This window comes from Alexandromys fortis, unplaced genomic scaffold (genome assembly GCF_014885135.2).
Source record: "Alexandromys fortis isolate MF-2015 unplaced genomic scaffold, M_Fortis_MF-2015_v1.1 scaffold_6, whole genome shotgun sequence".
Classification (NCBI taxonomy): Eukaryota; Metazoa; Chordata; class Mammalia; order Rodentia; family Cricetidae; genus Alexandromys; species Alexandromys fortis.
In genome coordinates, this window is record NW_026067902.1 from 11,058,555 (window position 1) to 11,064,112 (window position 5,558).

The window sequence follows — 5,558 nt, forward strand, 5'->3', positions numbered from 1 at the left end:
GGGGGGGGGGAGGGGGAGAGAGAGAGGGGGGGGGAGGGGGAGGAGGAGGAGGAGGAGGAGGAGGAGGAGGAGGAGGAGGAGGAGGAGGAGAAAGAGACAGAGAAGAGGGGAAGCAGAGAAGTAAGGAGAGAGGCTGAAGCGAAGCTGCCTCTCCGAGAGGAAGATGGAAAAAGAGAGCGAGCTCAGGCCGGAAGCTGAAGATCAGCCTGCCTCAGCGGATGGGGGAGGGAGTGGGCGTGGCTTGTCTCTTAAAGGGACCAAAACCATAACAAGCAGGACAGAATATGTGCTTAGCGATGTCAAGGCACCAATGGACTAGGGCAGACCTTGAGCTAGGATCTTTCTTTAGTCAACAAACAGTCATCAAGTGCAGGCTCTGTAGCTGCTCTCAGTGCTGGCTGCTTTGGGACAGTGGCCTCCCTGTGTGCCAGGCTTGGTCCCCTGCGGATTGCAGACCAGTGCACACTCTGTTTCCCCACTACTGCTCAAGCGTCATGGTGAGGAAAAGCAAAGCTAATAACAGGGTTTCTCTGTGTAGCCCTGGCTGTCCTGGGACTCACTCACTGGGACCAGCGCGACCTCAAACTCAGAGATCTGCCTGCCTCTGCCTTCCAAGTGCTGGAATTAAAGGCGTATTCCACCAGATCTAGCTAAGAATAGTAACTTAACAGCAAGGCACAGATTCACAAAACAACGACTCTGAAATCTGTCAACAGGTGCTGCAGATGCGGGTGGCTTCGACTTCGCTGCTGTGAGGCAGAAATGAGTCGCAGCTGAAGAAATGATGTCACTCAAGGCAAGTGTCCGCAGCAAGGCTGGGACCTGCACCCCACAAAGGCCAGCAGAGGTAGCCAAGGCCTCGGTGCTCAGCAGCTCCCTGACAAATGTCTACAGACAGAAAACCGATGGACAGAATCGCAGGTATGAATCTTGTCTCCTCTAACGTCATCAAAAATTAAGAAATTGGGGCTGGAGAGATGGCTCAGTGATTAAGAGCACTGATTGCTCTTTCAGAGGATCCGGGTTCAATTCCCAGCTCCCACATGACAGCTCACAACTGGCTGTAACTCCAATTTCAGGGGACCCAACACCCATGGCAAAATACCGATGTACGCTAAATAAAAATAAATTTAAAAATTAAGAAATCACATATGTTTGCCAACTCCAACAATCACATCCCAATGGCTCAGAGGATAAACAGAGGATTTAAGGTGAAATTTATGTGCAACAGGCACCCTAAATAAAGTATTCCATATCAACCTATGGATGAAGTAAATGAGTGTCCAAATGTAAATGTGTGTCCACCAATGATCTAAGATCACAAAAGGCTGAAAATAGTGAGGTGAACGCTCAGAGTAGAAACTGCAAGAAATTTCTTATTGTAGCAAAAGAGATTTGCAAAAAAAAAAAAAAAAAAAAAAAAAAAGGATAGTAAACACTGTACTTGGTCGTGAGGCTTTGGAATCACTCCCATCAACACCAGCGGGAGACAAGGAGGCTGTCATCAATCTTTTTATTCTTCAGTTCCCATGCTGTACCCAAAACAACGAGAGAGAAGACGGGGGGGGGGGGAACCTCACGAAGAAGCAGAGATGCAGGCCTTTTGCAGGGACTGTGTTCGTCTGCGTGTAAAACTCAAACGAGTCTTCAAGTAAACTGTTCAAAAGCCAAGTTGACAAAATTCGTCTAATAGAAGACTGAGGACAAAAAAAAAAAAATGAGTTATATATTAGTTAAAATTGTCCCGTATTGGTTCGAAATTTTATCAGTAATTAAAATCTCATCTCTATCAGCTATAAGGAGTTTCTGCTTCTGTTTCACAAAATATTTGCAAGTTGTTTGGGTTTTCACTGTCAATTTCATCTTCTTTTGAGATAGCTCTAAAAGTGAGGAGAAAGTCTGGCAGTGGTGGCATGCCTTTAATCCCAGCACTCGAGAGGCAGAGGCGGTGAATCTCTGTGAGTTCAAGACCAGCCTAGCCTGGTCTACAAGTGCTAGTTCCAAGACAGCCAGGAGCCACACAGAGAAATTTTACCTTGGGTTGGGGGGGAGGGGGAGTAAAAAGAGAGAGAGAGAGAGAGAGCTGACCCTAGTCTTGAATGGAAACTAGACTCTGCTGGAGGGAGACATCACTCAGCCTCTAATGCTACTCTGAATTCAACACAATCACATCCAAATCTCAACAAGAGTTTTTTTCTGTGTGTGTAAAATTTGACAAGAGATAACCATCAACACTAATGAGAAAGCTTTGACTATTGAGAGGAGGGCCTTGCTACAGTGACGCCAAACAACTGAAAATAAAATCGAAGAAATTCAGAAACTGACCCTTGTACACAGGGAGTTCAACACGACAGAGGGGGGAGGTACAGACCAGTGAAAAAGCTTCATTCAAGGAGTAATTTAAATTATTGCAGGTTATTTTAATATAATTTGGAGTAAGTAGATTATCCACATAAAGACAATTAGGCCATTATACCTTTAGATGAACAAGAATAACCCAGAAGTTGATGAAATACTTAAGTACAAAAACCAACAACTCTAAACAGCACAGAAGAAATATAGAAGATATCTTTCTGAATTCAGAGTAAAAAAATGATTTATCCTAAACTGGATAAAAAAAACCCCACAAACCTTACTGCAAAAATTAATTGATCACTTAATACAACAAATAAGTCTATAGAAAACATTTTTAAAACTTATTCATGAACATGCTAAACAACAAGACGTAAGAGGGTATTTACAATGCAATCAGAAAGTAGACAAAGGTTCAGAATCCAGAATAATAAAACATCTGAAAGTCAGTGAGGAAATAATAAATGATTTAGTGGAAAATAAATGAGCAAATGGCATGGGAAAGCCACAGAAAGAAGAGAAACAGCAAAGGAACCCTTGGCCAATGGTTAGAAAGTAAATCTCCCATTTCATATGTAAGCAGCAGTGGAGAGGAAGTCTTCCAGAGATAACGGACTAGAAGATATCATAAGGGCTGGTACCCAGGATGACAGTGGTTTATAAGAAGAGGAAGAGAGGCCTAGGCTGGCTTGTTTGTTCTTTCTTGCCATATGGTACCTTCCACCATGTTGTGATGTAGTACAAGGTCCTCCTCAGATCCCAGCACCATGCTCTAGCTGTCCCAGCCCCTAGAATCTTAACCCAAATAAACCTCTCATCTTCATAAACGATTCAGCCTCTGGCACTTTGTTATAGCAACAGAAAACAGAGTAAAATAACATCCGTACTGGTTGAGATACTCCAGAGAAACGAGGGTAGTAGATATACACATGCACAGAGATTTACTTTAAGGAACTTGTTCATGCAATTCAAAATTCTGCAAGGGAGGTCAACAGGCTGCAGACAAGAAGGCAATGCTGGGGTCCAAGCTGAAAGAACAGCAGAATGGAGACCCAAAGAAGACCTGAAAATCTAGTAAGGCAGATAAAGTCCTCAATGTAGCTTGCTGGAGAATATCTTTTTGCTCAGGGAGCCTAGCCTTTCATTCTATTGAGCCTTCATTAATTTAAATATAACTCTCACCTAGGCACACCCCATAGGACTATCTCATAGATCCATAATACTAACCACACAAACTTCTGCATTAGATTGGTCAAACTATTGGTCTGTCAATATCAAGTGTTGGCATGAATGGCGAACACTGGGGACTCACACCTGCTCATGGGGACATACAGTTCAGTCTTCCCTTTGGAGAACAGAGTTTTAGACCTGAGAAACTGTCATATAGATGCACAAATATTTAATGCATCATTGTCCAAAGTAGCAAAAAGAGTGCTTAAAAAAAATCAGCATTTGCCAGGCAATAGTGGTACATGCCTTTAATCCCAGCACTCAGGAGGCAGAGGCAGGCAGATCTCTGTGAGTCTGAGGCCAGTCTGGTCTACATAGCAAGTTTCAAGACAGGCAACAAAGCTACACAGAGAAACCCTGTCAAAAAAAAAAAACTCAAAACAAAAATCAACATGAGAGATTGTGACAGACACCGACACTCAAGGGACAAAGGGCCACTCCTAGGAGCCTGAGGGACCCAAAGAGGTTGCAGGGAGATGTGGTGGCAGAGAATGAGCCTGTAGAGTGTGCAATACCTCCAGGACAACTAAAAAAATGTCTTATGGGAAGATGCTCCCCCATGCCAGGGTTTCTCTGTATAGCCCTGGCTGCCCTGGAACTCACTCTGTAGACCAGGCTGGCCTCTAACTCAGAGATCCTCCTGCCTCTGCCTCCTCATAAGTGCTAAGATTAAAAGCATGGGCCACCACCACCTGGTTGGAAAGATGCTTTTAAAAAGTGGTTTCATGGGATGGGGGGAGATGGCAGACAGGAGTAGCGCGAGCCACGGAGAGTAGCGGCAACCAGGGTGGACTGCAGCTACAGCAGATCACTGGTCTCTGAGCAGCAGCAGGGGACAAAGAGTGATTCAGTGTTCGGATGGAGTCTCCATGAGGGTCCTCTGTGGTCTGTACTGCCACTGCCAGAGGCCATGTAGATGTTAATGGTCTGTGCTGCAGACAGAGCCCATGCTGATGTCTGTGATCCATGCTGCCGCTGGCTGCTATGAGCAAGGAAGCTTCTTTTGCAATGGTACCAATGACTGGAGACTTATAACTGAGCATGAGAGACATTGAAGGTTTCTGTGACACTCCTCCCCCCAAAAAGAAAAAAAATGTCCAGACGGGAAGCAATTGAAGAGAGTACTTAAAAATTATGATAATGATGCTGACACATAGCTTTTCACAGTTGATGGCTTCTGGCTGGGGTGGGAGTAGGGAAGGACTCACTTATCTTTAAGGGGCTGGCCACTGGGAGTTGGACCATGCTCCAGTGAGTATACGAGCAACACAGATTGGACTTGCTTTTTGTTTTGATTTGTGGGAGGGTGGACCTGGGAGAATTAAGAAGTGAGTGTGATCGGGGTATACATTGTATAAAGTTTCCAAATAATTGATAAAACTATCATGTTGGGAAAAAAGGAAATCAACACGAAATGGCCAACTTAACCATGAGAACTTTTGGTGACAAAACAGTATATAGTAGTAGAAATACAGGCACTAGAGCAAGGTGCCTTCACTGGGGTAAACGTTAACACAACTGTGCGCAGCAAAGCCTAGCTTTGGAAGTACCTGTGTAGCAGAAATAAACAGCTCCGAAAATTCAAATTGTAAAGCAATATTATGTATTCCTCATCGGCCAATGCCTTAGGGCAATGCACAAAATCATGTCTGGTATTCACACATACTAAATTCAAGCTCATGCCTTCCCTGATAAATAGAGATGGAAAATGAAGTCAAGAAAAAAAAATATTTTTGTAAGTCCTGGAACAAGCATGAGTAAATCCTAAGATCTGATGAGGCCCCAGGGGTGGGATATTGTGTATTCCTCTCTGCCCTTGTTCTTGTATGTTCATATTCCTCCAGATGCATGTTACTGAGCGATGGTGCCTCAAACGAGGCATCTGAGGGAAGATGCACGCAGGATGGGGATTCTGTGGGAGTACAAGGACCACAGCTGGGTGGGGCTGTAAGACAGGCAGTGGACCAGGCACTCAC